Genomic DNA, 20,041 nt, shown 5'->3' with positions numbered 1-20,041 from the left:
GTTCTTATGTTTCTTCTGATGATTTCTTTAAAATTGTCCCCTATGCCTTTAATGCGTTTTATGTCATGTTTATTCTATTTTTGTTTGCTTTAATATAGTTTCTATTTCTGTATTTTGTTTTTCCCTACATTGGATTCTGAACTCTGCTGGAGACATGGTTTGTAATCTTGTAAGCCAATGGAGATTTCTCTGTCTGAATTCAGTTAGTTTTCTTGGACCACTTATTTAACATTTTTTATTCACTGTTTTATACTATATCTAAGTTAGACTGATACTGATCTTTTTTGTTTGTTTGTTTTACTATTATTTATCCTTGAAATATAGTCTAGGGGGAGTTGACAATGGAAAAGCTTAATCAATAACTCTACTAGAGTTTCAGTGCCTGAAATATTCTTCCAAGTCTGTTAATTTGCCTTGGGGCTGTAACTATCCCTTATTTCAGTGAAAAATGCACTTTAACATATTTGCACATAGCATGCCACATTTTCTCTTTGTGCTTTGATTGGCCAATTTTGCAGAAGAGCAAACAATTTCTTTAATATTTTTAACCTGAAATCTCCTTTATCACAAATTTAATTTTATGTAGGATTTGATTTAAAATAGTTATTTCCATTATTGCATTTGATTTTTTCTAGGCTTAAACATTTTTTCTCTATATACTATGTGATGATTAATACTGAGTGTCAACTTGATTGGATTGAAGGATGCAAAGTATTGGTCTTAGGTGTGTCTGTGAAGGTGTTGTCAAAGGACATTAACTTTTGAGTCAGTGGGCTGGGAAAGGCAGACCCACCCTTAATCTGGGTGGGCACAGTCTAATCAGCTGCCAGCACTGACAGAATAAAAAGCAGAGAAAAGAACATGAAAAGACTAGCCTGGCTTAGCCTCTCAGCCTACATCTTTCTCCCATGCTGAATGCTTCCTGTCCTTGAACATTGTACTCCAAGTTCTTCAGCTTTGGGACTCGGACTGGCTTCCTTGCTCATCAGCTTGCAGACAGCCTATTGTGGGACCTCACGTTGTGATCGTGTGAGTCAATACTCCTTAATAAATTTCCCTTTATATATGTATCTATCCTATTAGTTCTGTCCCTCTAGAGAACCCTAATACATGCTATTTTATATATATAATATACATATATAATATATCTTCTTGAATATTATAATTTTTATACTTTTACTATAAGGTAATTAATTTGAAATTTTTAATGTCCTTTGTCATAGGCCTTTAATATATTTTTATATGTGCCAAATTGATTATGAATATCTCAGCATTACTTTTGAGTAATTTTTTACTGATTTATATGTACTTGTACAGTTTACTCCTCTTTCAGCAATGTGAAACCACAGATTTTTGAACGAGAAATTGACCTTGTCTAATTTAGGACATTATTTTATTTACCAAAAAAAACAGAGTTGAAATGTTCTGATTCTGAGTATATTTTGAAAATTTACTCAACAGAATTTCCCAGTAGATTGGCTATGGGGTAGCAAAATCAAAGGAATGATGGATGACCTCATATTTAGCCTAAGCAAAATACACATGTCACAGAATATTCTACATCCTTTGAAATTATTTATAATAGGAATTTTCAATGACATTGTGGCATAAACTTATATAATTTAAAAATAAATATGGGATATAAAATTTAAATAGAATATGGATATCATCATGTAATTGTGTAATACAATGAAATCTAAAAGTATTTTAAATATGTAGCATGAGTTATCACTATAGTATTGTGAATAAATTGTTTTACTTATTTTCATTTATCAATTGCTTATTTTTAAAAGTAAGCAATAGGTATGGAAATTGCATATCTGAGTATGTTTATATATATCTATATATACTACAAACTATAAACAATAATACTGTGTTATTGTGTTCCCACAAGGTATACACACATGAATTTATAAATTACATGCAAAAATATATTGAGTGTCTTATCCAGTACATTACACAAGTGTTACTATATATGCACACTTTTATTGTAAAAAGTATGTTCATGTTCATGTCATCACAATGTTTAAGTATCTATTCAGAGTTATATTTTAATACTATCAAAGAACAAGAAAACAGAATCCTGCAGTTTTTCAAAGAAAAACTTCTGAATAGCAAGGACAGTAAATATAACTCTGAGAAAGAAACAAAACATAACATAACTTTCTTTTCATTAAACGTAAAGAAAATGACAAATGCAGCTTAATCTACCTTGTGGCTATAAGCCCTGCATTTATTTATGCTGAACCTGACAGAATCAGAACTTTCTTTTATACTTTGAAATGAAGTGCTGAGGTATGAAAAACTACATTCAGATACAATGTATATGATAACAAAGTCAACATAAAATTTCTAAATTAATCTTATATCTATTCATTTCTACCAGTGACTTAAATAAATCAATTTCAAATATAACCATTCTTCACATTACAGTACTGTTTAAAGTATAAAATTATTTTGTAATAGCAGTTATTTGCTTACAAAATCAGAAGTCCAGACCTAAGGAAATGCTGAGAGTGAAAAAAAGAATTTGCTGGGCTATCTAACTACAAAAAAGGGCATTTCGGCCAGCAAGGTGTTCAGTACCAGTAGCAGCAATGATAACACAAACTAACCTTTATCAAGTGCTTGCTGGATGCCACTCATTGCCCTGATTTTCCACATGCAAGGTCTATTTAATACTGAAAACTAACTTAAGAAGTTGGTACTATCCGTACCAAGTTTTAAAATAATAATTTGTATCATTATTTCTTCATTTTATTTATAATTTTGAAATCTTTTATAATGGTTACAATAGAACAGTATAGGATAAAACAGTATAGGAATATTAGCAAACAAACAGTCACTGGGCTTGTGACCATTATTTATGAATTCTGTTATAAAAAATGTTTGAAGGTCATTGCCATAAGTCATAAAAGTTATTAAGATTCTTGAGCAAGATAATAACTTTTATGTCAGAATTTTTTTATTTCAGAGTTGTTTCTTATGCTACCAATAGACATTTCATTTTTAGAAAGAGACCTCTGATACCCCCAAATATGTTCTGGATTAATAGTAAAATTTAGTTCAATCATTTTAATGTAGAAACTTGTATTAATAATAAAAACATTTGCCTTTTGAAAATTATTTTTTCAGCAATTTGAAAGATTGCTTAAGTCAATTTGCTCAATATTTATTTCAACGGTTTTCATAGATGAAACAGCTCACAAAAACATGGTTCCAAATGGCAAACTTGACCATAGACTTGAATATAAATTATGTTAAAACAAGATAAAACAAGACGGAATACAAATTAATCTAGCATGTCTAATCTGTGATAAATCCCAACACAATGAAAGCAAATGGATATGGGAGGCAAACCTCTTCTCTTAGGATAATTTACACACTATACTGTGATATATGGGCCAAATGAAGGATACCGTGTCTACCTGCACAACAGACACACAAAAGAAGCACCCTCTCCATGTAACCTATAGTTTGCAGTTCATTCACATCCATTCATTCTCACATCTGCCCTTTGCCCTGTTTGTTTCCTGTATTAACATATTCTTTCCTTACCTACCTAGTGAATCTACTCCATTTTCAGTATCAACTCAAATGTCACCTCTGAATGGTAATTCTTTGTGCTCGACCTGGACCATAATCCTCTCCTCTCCTCTCCTTCTTTCTTTCTTTCCTTCTTTTTGTTTGTTTTAGATAGATATGATCTCACCCTGTTGCCCAGACTGGAGGACAGAGGCGTGATCATAGGTCTTTGCAGCCTTGAACTCCTAGGCTCAACTGATCCTCCTACCTCAGCTTCCTGAGTGGTGGGGACTACAGGCACGCACCACAATGCCCAGGTAATTTTTTTTTTTTTTTTCACAGAGACAGGTTATCACTATGTTGCCCAAGGTGGTCTCAAACTTCTGGCTTCAAGCACTCCTCCCACCTAAGTCTTGCAAAGTACTGGGATTAAGGCATGAGCCACCACACCCAGCTAGTTCAGTGATTTCTAATGTCTTCCTTTCTAGGCCGAATTCTTTGCATTCCCACATAAACACAAACTCCTTGATAGGTGCTTGCTGTCATATTCACGAGACACACTTAAATGATCAAAAACTAAATTATGAAAATAATGTTTCAGTGTAGAAAACTAGACTAAGAACTAGAGCTATTCAGACTCCCAAGTTATTTTTTCCTAAAGGTATTCTATATTAAAGATATTTTCTTTTGTTGTTGTGATTAAAGTAGACAGCTTACTTGGCAACACTGAGCCAATTCAACATTTGATCATATCTAGATTTACTCAAGAGTAATGTCCTGTCATTTCTTATCACCACCATTAGCAGTGCACAACTTCTTATTAGCCTTATCACCTATTGTTATGATAAACGAAACACAAAACCATTCACCCAAAGCAGCTGTCTTTAGAGGGTAATAGCTTCTTTATCTAGCTGCAGCAACGCTCCTGACTTTGACTAAAGACTGAAATTTTATTCTAACCACTATCAGACAAGGCAACTGCAAAGGTATTCCTTAATTGTTTTTTTTTTTTTTCCCTGCAACTTCCAAATTCTGGAGAAAAACTTATTTTGTAAAAGAAATACCAACATTACAAATGCTTAATATTTCAGATGACTAAATCTTAACACTTTCCTAAAACATTTAAGGTGTCTAAATATTTTACTTCTCTTGTTCATATTTGAATATTACTGATTATAAGAAGCCTTATTTAGCTTAATTTAAAAATAAACATTTTTTGGTAGGAAGGTATTAAACTGAAATTAAGTCTTTTATTTGATGTACATGTAACTGGATAGATGTTCACATGTTCTTTTAATATCTTAATTATCTTAATTTATAACCTAACTTGTTCCCAAATAATTTTTGAAGTGGTAATATACCCAATTTTTTAAAACCTCATAGCTTTAGACACACAAAAATCATTTTTAAGACGACAAAACAAAGATAATTTGTATTTTTAAAAATATTCAAAGAAAGAAATCTTTAGCTTTTTCTCACATAACAAAATATAGTGCTATAATTACAAAGCACAACATTAAGATGTAAACTATTTGAGTAAATATATTTTTGCTTTTCTAATAGTGTATCTCATAATTTTCATTTGAACTAATAGGAATTTTGAAAAGCAGAAATAAATCTGTCATAAGCTATATCCATTCAATCTGCTACTGCTCAAATAATTCAAAACTCCTTTTCTTGAGATGATTTGGAACCTGTCTTTGTGTCTTCCTTTTTTATTTAATATTTTGTACCTTTAAAATTGTACGTATATCATAAATCTAGTACGTGAAGCAAAATAAAGTGAATGTTGAGAAACTCAGTAATAATTATTTTGAAAATATTTTGTTGTATATATGTAAGTATAAAACAAATATATGTAGTATTAGAATTGTTCTTACTGTGTGAGTGTCTGGTTTTAAGAAGATGTAACTCTGATAACTTCCACTTTAATCAGTATCAATGGGTTACTTTTATTGAAAAGAAAGAATGTATTATATTCTAAAACTTTGAAAAGTGTAGCTAAGGTACTTCTATACTATAATAATCTATAATGAAGTTGCATATACAGTTATTTTATTTTTCAAAAATCAGAAAAAAACAACATAAAATAAACAATATCTTATATTAGAAATAAAGTACTGCAGTTATTCTAAATTTTAGTTATTTAAGCTACGCAATTTATTAACAGCTTGATTTTCATAATAAGTACGACAAAAGGCATGCATGTTAAATAAGACATTATCTGGAATTAAAGACTGCTTGCTGATAGTATGTCACACCCACTTTATTCACTAGAATGTACAAATTCAACTTATTCCTCGTTTGTACCACACCCTGGGAATCATGTAACTATAGTCCAAGACACACATTAAGAAAATGCTATTTTATATTTCCCTGAAATAAAAATACACAACTGTCTGCCTAAGCAACCTATTCTACCTTAGACATTTATGTGCAACAGATAATTTTGGAGCTTTGAAATTATATTGTCTTTACCTGAATTATGAAACCTATTTGAAAGCCTCCAAATGCCTTCAAGGAAAGCAAAACATTGAATGGCACATCCTGGGCATCAGTTTATCTACATGAAAAAGGAAAAGTGTGGTGATTTTCATATTTTTAATCTTAACAGTATCAGAGGTTGGTGATGGAGAAACATTTTTGAAAGGAATATCTATCCCTCCTGTTCACAGTATGGAACATGAAGTCAACCATACCTTCCTTTTGTTGGTTTCATCACTTTATAGCCTTGCCTAAACATAAAACTATCAAAAACCCAGAAGATATGTCAGAAAGGATCCAAGAGTTGCTGTTTCCTACACATTTCCTGTGAACAATTAGAGAGTTGTGTTCTTCTCTTTTTTATAATAATGTGACTTTTAAGTCTTTTTAATTCTGTACCCAAATGAAGCATTAAAAGCGGCTCTTTCTCTGAAAAGAGAGAGGAAGAAAATAATATATCTTTGCTTTGAATCATATTTTGTCAGCTCTAGAGATGCCCTGGAAAGGCAAAATTAAAATTAAGCAAATTACTCTTTTAAGAATTATAAACGCTCATTGGAAGGACCAAGCCAGGGATTTCTGCAGCACCTGTCTCTATGAATCCACACTCCATTTTACTCCTTTGTTTTTCAGAAGTGCATGGAAAAAATCCTTGCAAAATATGATTTTTGTAGGACTTGGTAAATATCTTGTTTGAAGCAAAAAGGAAAACAAGTTCCTAAAGCATAGAGAAGAAATATCTACTAAATTGTAACAGAAAACAAAATGATGGTCATACTTTAAAAGATGCATTGATCCCTCCGTGTTGCTAAGACAGATGTAGAATTATCTGCAGATAGCTGCAAGGCCAACTAGAATGTGGTTACATCTAATGTTTAAGTGAGAACATTGAGTTTTGCTATAAGATAGCAGGGAAATTTCAAGAAATAATAAAGTAAAGGAAATAAGAAGCAAAGCACCAAGATGGCATGTATATAAAACACTACCAAAAATGTTTAAATAAAATAAAATAAAATAAAAATCATAAAAATGATTTAAAGAACAATCATTTGTAATAAAATAATTCATAAATAAAACACATTGGAAGTATTAAAACTAAGTTTAAGATGTTACTATTCTCTCCAGGTACGTTATATTGCAAAATCTACCATTGTTCTATTATAATTGATACAAAATCCGTTGGTTTTTGCACACACTATAAACAACTATAGTGTGTTTGCAAAACAACTTCCAAGTGATGTAAACTTAGATGTGAGCACAGCTCTATCACTTAATAGGCTCAGTCACAATTTCTGTATCTATGAAAGTGAAATGGTTGGCCTCATATGTATTATTACTGTGTGATATGGTTTGGCTCTGTGTCCCCACCCAAATCTCACGTTGTAGCTCCCATAATTCCCACATATTGTGGAAGGGACCTGGTGGGAGATGACTGAATCATGGGGCAGGTCTACCCCTTGATGTTCTCATGATAGTGAATGGATCTCATGAGAACTGATGGTTTTAAAAATAGGAGTTAACCTGCACAAGCTCTCTCTTTAGATGTGACTTGCTCCTCTTTGCCTTCCATAATAACTGTGAGGCCTCCCCAGTCATGTGGAATTGTAAGTCCAATAAACCTCTTCCTTTTGTAAATTGGTCAGTCTCAGTTATGTCTTTATTAGCAGCATAAAAACTGACTATTACACTGTGAGACTAAAAGTAAAATAAATATAAAACATTCGGCATAGTGATTATCACATCAGAAGTATAAGTATTTACTACAGTCATGACTATTTTTCTATTTCTATTTTACTCTGTTGAGTGATTTTAATAGTTGTTACACTAGCGAGTAACATACTCAGTAGTATGTTGAGGCAGGTTTAGAACTGGTTTTGGGTAGAGGTTGAAAGAGTCTGGAGAGCTAAGATGAGGAGAAGATGAGGAGAAACATATTTAGCCCACAGCAATCGCCAAAAGTTTTGGTGTCAGCCACATAACTTTTGAGGAATATCTCTTAGATACAGATCAATTTTATCTATAGTTCATTGATAAAAGCAATATTCATTGAAGTCTTATTACAGGCCAGTCACTGTTTTGTTTAGTGAGGATAAAGTAGAGGCTAAGACTGACAAGACTGAAATAGAAACCCATATGGATGACCTGTACATACTATTTAAAGAAACAGTGCATACACACACACACACACACACACATATAGAGATACATGCATATATATGCATACATTCACATATTTACATATAAACATATATGAAATGTTGGACACTGTTGAGTGATGTGAAGAAATAAAGAAAGGTGAAGAGAACTTAACCTTGACAGGACTTGACTAAAATGAGGGGATAAAATTTGTGAACAACTGATGAACAAATTTTCCAAGGGGAGCAGAAAGTGATATGTCCTGTAATGGAAACAAGCTTGACAAAATAATTGGCCTATATGACTCAAGTATATGAGAGGAAAAAATGGGCAATAGGAAATGAAGCCATTTACATAACAGTGGCACAAATTATTTGGAACCTTTAAGCCTTGAGAAAGATTTGAAGTTGTCATTCAAGTATGGAATCATGCTGATGGAAAACATCAATGGCAACTCATTTCCCTTCACAACATTAATACAATGTTATAGAATTAATTTTAGAGAATCTCCAAAGACCATTGTAAACTTTTAAAACTTTTAGTTGTCAGGGTGTAAGAAAAGACTATAGAAAAATCAGGGATATTTTTTACATGGAACCCATTTAGTCTCCTACCCATTGTCAACATTCGTCAATAGACCTGAGGGCTCCAGCACAAGTACAATGTTCAGGTGTCCCAGGAGTTTTCTCACCTGGATTTTCAGATCACAGTAGACACTTTTCACAATCAGAATTGCCATTTGAAAGGTAGTAGGGATGAAGGAGAAATTAAAATTTTCCACTTAGTGTTGTGTTAGGTTAGAGTCAGCTGTGTTTGGGATGGGAAGAAATTAGGGCTCACACCATAGCCAAAAATTAGGGTGGCTTTTCATTTTTAATGATTCTAATCAAAGGATGAGTTTCATTGTTGGAGATCACTTTTCTAAATAGAAAGTGCACATACTCCAAGTTATAGAGCAGAAGCACTGCAGTGGTCCTATAACTAAAATAAATCAGGTTCTACAAAAATTAAGACAAAAAATATTACTTGATGCAGCAGTTTCAAACATATGTATGTAATATATACATATATAAGCAGTACTATATTTATATACACTGATTTATTAAATTGGAAATATATTAATGATTCATTTTTAACAGCAATTATACAAGAGTGGTCATAGTAATACCAATCCTTATTTACATATTTTTGATCACTTATCATGTATTAATGACAACTAGGACCCCCACAAGTCTAAAATAAGATTGTGCAGCATTTTCTGAAGTAATACAAAAGTAAAAAATATCAATTATCTATCCCAGTTTTTATGACTTTAAAAAGTTTTGTAAGACATAATGATAAAGAATATTTATAGTGATAGAATATTATGGGGCCAGAAACTCTTGGAATCATAAGGGAGACTCTTCTGCTTTGGGGAGCTCTCCATATACACTCTGGATATTAAACCAATTTATAGGGCACAGAGTCAAATGATAGCTTATGATTATGCAATTAGAATAAGTCACACATGCCTTGAACACTTAAGTTATGGGAGCTAAACAATATTTGCTTTGGCTTAAAACTCTTCGTGATTGCTATGGGCTACATATGTTTCCCCTCATCTTCCTGTCTTCTGAGCACTCCAAACTCTTCCAACCTCTGCCCAATGCCCAGTTCCAAGGCTGCTTCTAAATCTTCAGGTATCTTCATAGCAACACTCTAACCCCAGTACCAATTTTCTGTATTAGTCCATTTTGTGTTACTATAAAGTCTGGGTAATTTATAAAGAAAAGAGAGTTATTTTGCTCACAGTTCTTTAGGCTGTACAAGCAGCATGGTGATATGGTTTGACTGTGTCCTCACCCAAATCTCATCTTCAATTATAACTCCTACAGTTCCCATGTGTTGTGGGAGGAACCCAGTAGGAAGTGATTGAATTATGGGGGCAGGTCTTTCCTGAGCTGTTCTCATAATAGTGATTGAGTCTCATGAAGTCTGATGGTTTTAAAAACGGGAGTCTCCCTGCACAAGCTGTCTCTCTTGCTTGCCACCATCCACATAAGATGTGACTTGCTCCTCCTTGCCTTCCACCATAGTTGTGTGGTCTCCCCAACCATGTAGGACTGTAAGTCCATTAAACCTCTTTTTCTTTCCAGTCTTGGATATGACTTTATCAGCAGCATGAAAATAGACTAATGCAGTAAATAAGTACCAGTAGAGTGGGTGCTGCTGAAAAGATACCTGAAAATGTGGACATGACTTTGGAACTGGGTAACAAGCAGAGGCTGGGACAGTTTGGAAGGCTCAGAAGAACACAGGAAAATGTGGGAAAATTTGGAACTTCCTAAAGATTGGTTGAATGGCTTTGATAGAAATGCTGATAGTGATATGAACAATAAGGTCCAGGCTGGGGTGGTCTTAGATGGAGATGAGGAGCTCATTGGAAACTGGAGCAAAGGTGACTCTTGTTATGTTTTAGCAAAGAGACTGGTGGCATTTTGTCCCTGCCCTGGAGATTTGTGGAACTTTGAACTTGAGAGAGATGATTTAGAGTATCTGGCAGAGGAAATTTCTAAGCAGCAAAGCATTCAAGATGAGTCTTGGGTGCTGTTATGGGCATTCAGTTTTATAAGGGAAGCAGAGCATAAAAGTTTAGAAAATTTGCAACTGACAATGCAGTAAATAAGAAAATATCACGTTCTGAGGAGAAATTTAAGCCAGCTGCAGAAATTTGCATAAGTAACGAGAAGCCAAATGTTAACCCCCAAGACAATGGGCACAATGTCTCCAGGGCATGTCAGAGGTCTTCATAGTAGCACTTCCCACCACAGGCCCAGAGGCCTAGGAGGAAAAAAATGGTTTTGTAAGCCATGCCCAGGGTCCCCTTGCTGTGTTCAGTCTAGGGACTTGGTGCCCTGCATCCCAGCCACTCCAGTCATGAATAAAAGGGGCCAAGGACAGCTCAGATCATGGCTTCAGAGGGTGCCAGCCTCAAGCCTTGGGAGCTTCCAAGTGGTGTTGAGCCTGTGGTGCACAGAAGTCAAGAATTGAGGTTTGAAAACCTCCACCTAGATTTCACTGGATCTATGGAAATGCCTGGATGTCCAGGCAGAAGGTTGCTGGAGGGGTGGGGTTCTCATGGAGAACCTCTGCTATGGCAGTGTGGAAGGGAAATGTCAGGTTGGAGCTCCTACACAGAGTCCCTACTGGGGCACTACCTAATGGAGCTATGAGAAGAGGGCCACCATCCTCCAGACCCCAGAACGGTAGACCCACCAACAGCTTGCACCATGTGCCTGGAAAGATGTAGGCACTCAACACCAGCCCATGAAAGCAGCAGGGAGGGAGGCTGTACCCTGCAAAGTCACAGGGGCAGAGCTGTCCAAGACTATGGGAACCTACCTAGTGCATCAGCATGACCCAAATGTGAGACATGGAGTCAAAGGTGATCATTTTGAAGGTTTAAGATGTTACTGCTCTGCTGGATTTTGGACTTGCATGGGACCTGTAGCCCGTTCGTTTTGGCCAATTTCTCCAATTTGGAATGACTGTATTTACCCAATGTCTGTATTCCATTGTATCTAGGGAGGAACTAACTTGCTTTTGATTTTACAGGCTCATAGGACAGAAGGGACCTGTCTTGTCTCAGATGTGACTTTGGACTGTGGATATTTTATTTAATGCTAAAATGAATTAAGACTTTGAGGGACTATTGGGAAGGCAGGATTGGTTTTGAAATGTGAGGACGTGAGGTTTGGAGGGGCCAGGAGCAGAAAGGTATGGTTTGCCTGTGTCCCCACCCAAATCTCATCTTGAACTGTAACTCCCTCAATTCCTATGTGTCATGGGAGGGACCCAGTGAAAGGTGATTGAATTATAGGGGTAGGTCTTTCCTGTGCTGTTCTCATGATAGTGAATGAGTCTCATGGGATCTGATAGTTTTAAAAATGCAAGTCTCTTTGCACTAGCTCTCTCTCTCGCCTGCTGCCATTCATTTAAGTTTTGACTTGCTCCTCCTTGCCTTCCACCATGATTGTGTGGCCTCTCCAGCCATGTGGAACTGTAAGTCCATTAAATCTCTTTTTCTTCCCAGGCTTGGGTATGTCTTTATTAGCAGCATGAAAAGGTGTAGGCACCTGCTTCTGGTGAGGGCTTCAGGAAGCTTTTACTCATGGTAGAAGGCATGGCCGGAATAGGGGTACATGTGTCACATGGCAAGAGATGGAGCAAGAGAGAGGGGGCAATACTAGACTCCTTTTAATAACCACATCTCAGAGAACTCATTACTATGAGGAGATCACCAAGCCATTCATAAGGGATCTGCCCCTATGACCCAAATACCTCCTCTTAGGCCCTGTCTTTAACATTGGAGATCACATTTTAACATGTGATTTGGAGGGAACAAACATCTGAACTGTGTCATGTTTCCTAAAATTCATATGTCAAAAACCTAATCACCAACGTGAAGGCATTAGGAGGTGGGTCTTATGGGAGGTAATTAGGTCATGAGGCCTTCATGAATGGGATTAGTGCTCCTAAAAACTAGGCTTCAGAGGGCTGTCTCTGAACATGAAAATGCATTCCAGCACATGAAAACACAGTCGTTTCCTCAGGAAAAGGTGGTGTTTACAAGAACCAGAAAGCATGCTCTCAACAAACACCAAATATGCCTGTGTCTTGGTCTTGAACTTCCTGGCAACCAGAACTCTGAGTAACACATTTCTGTTGTTTGTAAGATACTTGGTTTATGGTACTTTGCTATATCACCCTGAATAAATTAAGACACTATCCAATTACCTACTTGCTTACAATAGAAAGATTAATAATTATTGTGGTGTTGATGACATATTTGTGAATAAACGAATTCTAGATTTATTTCTTTTTCTTTCTTTTTTTGAGACAGTTTCACTCTCACCCAGGATGGAGCGCAGTGGTGCTCTTGGCTCACTGCAGCCATTGTCTCCTGGGTTCAAGCAATTCTCCTGCCTCAGCCTCCTGAGTAGCTGGGATTACAGGTGCCCGCCAGTATGCCTAGCTAATTTTGGTGTTTTTAGTAGAGACAAGGTCTCACCACGTTGGTCAGGCTGGTGTCGAACTCCTGACCTCACATGATTTGCCTGCCTTGGCCTCCCAAAGTGTTGGGATTGTAGGCGTGAGCCGCCATGCCTGGCCCTGGTTATTTTTCTTCATTGTTACTATCAACATACACAGTTGAACATGTTGATAAAAAGCAATGCAATTTTGGAAACTGTACTCCATGATATATATAAATTGCCTGGTAAGTATGGAAATGTTTATTTTTTGAGACAGTCTTGCTCTGTTGCCTAGTCTGGAGTGCAATGGTCCGGATCTCCACTCACTGCAACCTCTGCCTCTTGGGTTCAAGTGATTCTCCTGCCTCAGCCTCCTGAAGAGCTGGGGTTACAGGCATGCGCCACCATGCCTGTCTAATTTTTTGTATTTTTAGTGGAGACAGGGTTTCACTATGTTGGCCAGGCTGGTCTCGAACTACTGACCTCATGATCCGCCTGCCTCAGCCTCCCAAAGTGCTGGCATTACAGATGTGAGCCACCGCACCTGGCCTATTTTTTATATATATTTATATAAAAACATATATTTATTTGTAAATATTTATATAGAATATATTTTAATTTATTTGATCTTTGTTTAAAATTTATTACAACTGTATTTTATAAAAACATACAATGACAACAACTCTTTTTGCTAAAATAATCAAGTATTTTATAGAAAAATACCCTCAATTACATAAAGCACAAAAAGGAACTATTTACATACCAGTGACCACAGGAAGTGTATGAATCAAGAGACCACCCGGGTAGAATAAAGGTATTATTTATGATTAGCTACTAAAATATTCTCATTCTTAATTACTGTTGAGCTCTTTAATTTTTTCAAATTAACTGTAAACTATTGTTTAATCATTTATTAACCTTTACCAGCAAGAATGGCAACCACATAATTGACAGAATATATTTGTTTCAGAATGTTATATTAGATTGAGCCAAATGAAATTTCTAGTATCCTATTTGGTTTTAACCAAATTGATAATTTTATATGTTTCAATAAAAGGATTTTGTTCATTTTGCCCTAAAATATGTTTGTTTAAAAGGAAGGTGAGGTTTTCCATTTAAGATGGAAACACTTGCACTATCTTTGTAAAAAGTAAACTCTCGGTGTGTGTACACATACTTGGCTGGCTCTCTCTCACACCTATGGTAAAAAATAAATTTGCCACTATATATGTATGTAAATAAACACAAAGTAATTACATGGTTAATAAATACATATCAAAGTGTTATATGAGATATAGCATGAATTATAATATTTAGAAAAATCAAGGAATTCTTAAATATTACCAAAATATTTCTTAAATATGTTGAATGCATTCTTAAAAACTTAGTGTGAAATAGTTTTATATGCAGCAGATATCTCCCAGTTATATTTCTACATATAATAAATATTAAAAGATTAATGAATTGGCCATGAATGCTACAGAATATTAGTGTATCATTGCATAAGCTATCAATGCAATGTAAGATCCAAGGATATAAAATATGAGCTTAATAGCTAAAAAGTGTTTTTCTGATTTGTCAAAGAGACACATATTTTTATTTAAATAGATACTACACCTTTACAAATCAAGTTTCTGTGGCATATGGAACATTAGATGAAACAATATAAAACATAAAACATATATTTATATTAAATACATATAAAACACAATGCCATGACTCTATAATACATCTAAAATTCATGCTGCTGATGAAGGCATACTCAAAACTGAGAAAAAGAAAGAGGTTTAATTGGACTTACAGTTCCACATGGCTGGAGAAGCCTCAGAAACACAGCGGGAGGTGAAAGGCACTTCCTACATGGCAGCGGCAAGAGACAAAATGAGGAAGAAGCAAAAGGGGAAACCCCTGATAAACCCATCACATCTCGTGAGACTTACTATCAGAAGAATAGCACGGAAAATTACCTCCTTCTGGGTCCCTCCCACAACACGTGGGAATTCTGGGAGATAAAATTCAAGTTGAGATTTGGGTGGGGACACAGCCAAACCATAGCAATAAACAACTAATTTAACAGGTACATTTTTGGCAAACTAATCAAATTAGAAGATTAATTTTGTTTTTAACTTTCTGAAACCCAAGACATAAAGGGAAGAAATATTTCATCATTATAAATTATAATATTTAATATTTTAATTAATATTTAATTTAATTATAATTTTATTACAAATAAAAATAGTTTAATGTGTCACATGCTTTTAGTTTTGTAGGATTTGTTTTGTTTTTCTGTAGAGAAAATTTTCCCTGGCATTAAATCTTATTAAAAATAAAAGTAGCACAAGAGTCATTTTATAAAGTAACATAATAAACATTATACTAAATTTTATTTTTGCAGAACATGCATAAAGTAGACATGCTTTATAATGAGTTTCATCGATTCAAATGCATATTTTGTGGAATCACAGCCATGCCAACAGATTGCTATAAAGAGCTAGAGCATACTAAACCAAATATAGAGTTTGGGGACGTTTAAGTTGATAGAAACAAATGTTAAAAACATAAAGAAAATCTAAAAATGTCCCTTATATCATCTCTTATGTCATATAGACAGCTTTTAAGTGGATTCCAAGATTTTAAGAATGCAATCTTAATCTTACCTCATGTATTTGCATAAGCTAATTATGTTTAGCATGCCACACCAACAGCAGAGTGGGGAACATTACAATAAAAAATATGTTAATTTTTATAGTTCTGGCTCCTTATTCCCCCAACCCAAGCAATAAATTCCCATATTTTTGGGTTCCAGGCATGTCACTTTTGAAAAGATAGTGGTTATCGATGTGTACATAGTTTGTTACTATTATTAAATCATTAATGGACTCTTATGAATCTTTTTAACAGCGACTTTCCAGGAAATAAAAATGGATTCAGTTTGATCTTGAGCAAATCTGGAATAACGTGCCATTCCATGATAACTTTATTATATTATATTATATAGTATATAGTATACAATGATCTTACCCATTTCCCATCTTCTTGCATTTTTACAGAATAGATTTGATCTTATCACCATCTAAACCTCACTAGTGTAGAGAAGTGTGTGTGTGTGTGTGTGGGGGTGTGTGTGTGTGTGTGTGTATGTATGTGTGTTGAGAGGTCTTTTTCATTTTATTTACTTACAGATTTTCAAACAAAAGGCAATTATAGTTCTCTTAAAATATATTATTTGGCCTACCTATTGCAAGTAATATGGGTGAGACTTTTCTACAATAGATTATATGTAACAGGATATTTTAAAGAAGTGTCTGAGGTATAGATGTCCTTCTTTGCAAACTGGCATATTTTTATATGCTTAAGAAATAAATATCAAAGATCAAGTTTACAGTCCTGAAAGCTAAAAATGTTGACATATCTTTACTTTCCAGGTAGGTCATCCTATCATTTCTGGGAAATAAACCACATACATTCTAAAAGTAATAAAAAGAGCTAAGCTACATATCTGTCCAAGGACTGATATGAATGCCTATTTGAAACTCCCATTTTTTTTTTTACAAATCACTGAAGAAATTTAAATTTGTCATGGAAAAATAAATAATGATAATACTACCCATAGACTTAGCCATTGAAAATCAAAATGATTCTTATTACAATATCTGATTTTGAGTAGTGTTACCACTTCTTGTGAAGTTGGCTGAAATATGTGCTTTCAAATATATTTGGCCTACTGGACATAAATATTTTCTATTGCTTACATTTTTAAATAAGAATTCATAATATTTACCACACATCACAATTTCATTTTTAGAAAATAAATATGATTTTTAAAGCATGCTAACAACATAGATAAAGATTATTGTTATTTTCTCCAGCAGATTCACTGAAAAGTAACTATTTTATTGTCATTCGGCACAGGATAGTCATTTGAAGCACTTGTAATATCACTGTACTTTTTATGGGAAATGGTATGATACTGGAGTATTAGCCTTAAGAGAGACCATGTGATATTATTCTCTCTTGGCAGAACCTTATCACACAGAGCATGAGAATGCCAAAAAGAACAGGACTACCAGGCTGCTTCACAGAAATCTTATGTCATGCTCTAATGCTGATGTGTGACCATTCTGTAATCTAGCTGGTTAGTGATCCTTAATCAATTTAGTCATTTTAGCAGGGTTTTTTTTGGTGAATTAATTCTTTAGACATATTTCCTTTTTGTCTCTGTGTTGAAATAATATTTCAGATTTTTAAAATCTGAGAAGAATTTTTATATTACAAATCATTTTTCTGTAACAAATTAAGATAGGAGATCCTCCAGTATCAATCAGTAAGTTGGACATGTAATATGCTTGTTCCATTAGTACTTGAAATTTAAAGTGAAATATTTAATGATAATCGAAAAAAAGAGTAAACCTGAGTGCAGTGGCTCACACCTGTAATCTCAGCACTTTGGAAGGCTGAGGTGGGAGGATTGGGTGAGCTCAGGAGTTTGAGACCAGCCTGGGCAATATAGAGAGACTTTGGCTCTATGAAAATTTAAAAAACAAACTAGTTAAGTGTTGCGGCTCATGCCTGTAGTCCTAGCTACTCCAGAAGCTCAGGTGAGAGAATCGCTTGAGCATGAGAGGTCAAGGCTGCAGTGAGCCATCATCACAACTTTGTACTCCAGCCCAGCCAACAGAGCAAGACCCTGTCTCAAAATAAATACACCAATAAAATTTTTAAAATAAAGAGTATATAAAATCATAAATCTTAATAATTAAACAAGAGCAACAATAGAAAATAACACTTATTTTGGTGGATTTTAAGGTAGTTAAAGCCATGGACATTCAAAAATATTATTTTATCCAAATATTTGGCATGCCTGATTTGACTGTTTTAAATACAGCATAGCTAAACACACCCTCTTTAATTAATTTTTAAATATTTATTTAACCCAGACACTCATAAATCCTTTTTACTGACTGAATAGACAAATGTTTCTAATTGCATAACAAATACATTTTTAGTGAGGACAAATGTGATATGCAGTGAACAAAAATATTCAAAAAGATAATAGATTAAAGGAAATGCATAATGCATACACACACACACACACACACACACACACACACACATATATATAAAGAGAGAGAGAGAGAGAGACACTCTGTCACCCAGGCTGGAGTGCAATGGTGCAGTTCTGGCTCACTGCAATCTCTGCCTCCCAGGTTCAAACGATTCTTATGCCTCAGCCTCCCGAGTAGCTGGAACTACAGGCACGCACCACAACGGCCGGCTAATTTTTGCATTTTTTTGTAGAGACGGTATTTTACCATATTGGCCAGGCTGATCTCAAACTCCTGATCTCAGGTGCTCTGCCAGTCTGGGCCTCCCAAAGTGCTGGGATTCTATGCCTGGCCTGGAAATGCATACAGATTTTTAAAACTTAGCTTGAATTATATGGAAATATTAATTGCAATAATGTACTGTGTATTTAGATAACTCAATATAAATTAAATAGAATATAAATGAAAGTTAAATTTTAAGTTAAATTTAATAACAAAAATGATGTTAATTTTTTACAGATTACGAAACATTTTTAAAGTTTTGTTTGACAAGTATCTAAAATGTCCTGAACCCAAGCGCCAGCTAATTAAAATCCATTAAATTATGGCCATTTTATAGGATCACTGGGAGTCAGGAGAGCTCTTATTGCAAATACTTCAAAATAAAAAAATTCTTCATCACAAAAAAATAGGTTTATTTGCCTATAAAACTTGTTTAAAACAAATAAATCCAAGTTTGAGGATAAAATGTATGTTTTACATATTTATCTGTAATATATACACATAAACGTACATGTTTGGCATTTTGTAGGTCTGTACACATAGTACGTTTTCTATTCGAGGGCTCTTTTTTGAAGCGGAGTCTTGCTTGGTTGCCCAGAGCTGGAGTGCAATAGTGCAATCTCGGCTCATGGCAACCTGTGCCTCCCGGGTTCAAGCAATCTCCTGCCTCAGCCTCCTGAGTAACTGAGATTACAGGCACACACCACCACGCCTGGTTAATTTTTATATTTTTAGTAGAGATGGGGTTTCACCATGTTGGTCAGGCTGGTCTCAAACTCCTGACCTAAAGGGATCTGCCTGCCTTAGCTTGAATTAGAACCCTATTTTATACGTGAAGGTCTAAAAATCTAAAGAAAAATATTTTAACCTATTTATGAAGCAAATTCTATCTATTGCATTCTAAAACAGAGTGATGACATTATAAAAATGATGAATTATTATAAATATGTCTACATATCCAATTTTTAAATATAAGTTAAATCAAATTTTAGAAATGTATACATTTCTACTGTGTAACAAATGAGTTATAGTACTGGGGAGCCCCAAAACCAAAACTTCTCTGAGTATACTATTTACATATACTGTACATTGTTCAAAAATCTTCTGTTAATTTGATATCCAAGTGCTTTCACATACTGAAAAAAAGAACATTCTTTTTGGAAATGAAATTTACAGATGCAGTGTCCTCCATAGAGGACTACTTTATCTCTGCTTAGTTCTTGCTTGTATCCTTCAAATCAGTATTAAATTTAGTGGTGATAAGATCTACATTTTAGTTTTCTATTTCTGCCATAAGAAATTGCTGCAAATTTGGAAGATTAAAAACACAAATTTTATTATTTTACGTTTCTGTAGGTGAGAACTCTGACATGGCTTTCCCTGGGCTAAGACCAAGCTGTTGTCAGGCTGTGTTCAATTTTGACTTTCTGAAGGCTTTAGGGGAGAATCCATTTTTCCGTACATTGAGATTGTTGCTGGAATGTGGTTCTTGGCAGTTGTAGAATTGAGTCCCCCACTTTCTTTCTGTTTGTTGAGGGTTGTTTCGAGCTTTTAGAG

The 20,041-nt window shown here is 34.6% G+C and overlaps 1 long non-coding RNA gene across 1 annotated transcript in view; it reads right to left on the bottom strand.

Moving 5' to 3' along the window:
* The window catches only part of LOC135968038 (uncharacterized), a 152,614-nt gene extending 137,548 nt beyond the window's left edge, over positions 1-15,066 (bottom strand). Inside the window, exon 1 of the long non-coding RNA XR_010582464.1 lies at positions 14,959-15,066. This is a non-coding gene — a long non-coding RNA (uncharacterized lncRNA). The remainder of the gene's footprint in view (positions 1-14,958) is intronic.
* Positions 15,067-20,041: the final 4,975 nt, after the last annotated feature.

The sequence above is a fragment of the Macaca fascicularis genome, chromosome 17 (assembly GCF_037993035.2).
Source record: "Macaca fascicularis isolate 582-1 chromosome 17, T2T-MFA8v1.1".
NCBI lineage: Eukaryota > Metazoa > Chordata > Mammalia > Primates > Cercopithecidae > Macaca > Macaca fascicularis.
This window is presented reverse-complemented; position numbering and strand designations above follow the sequence as displayed.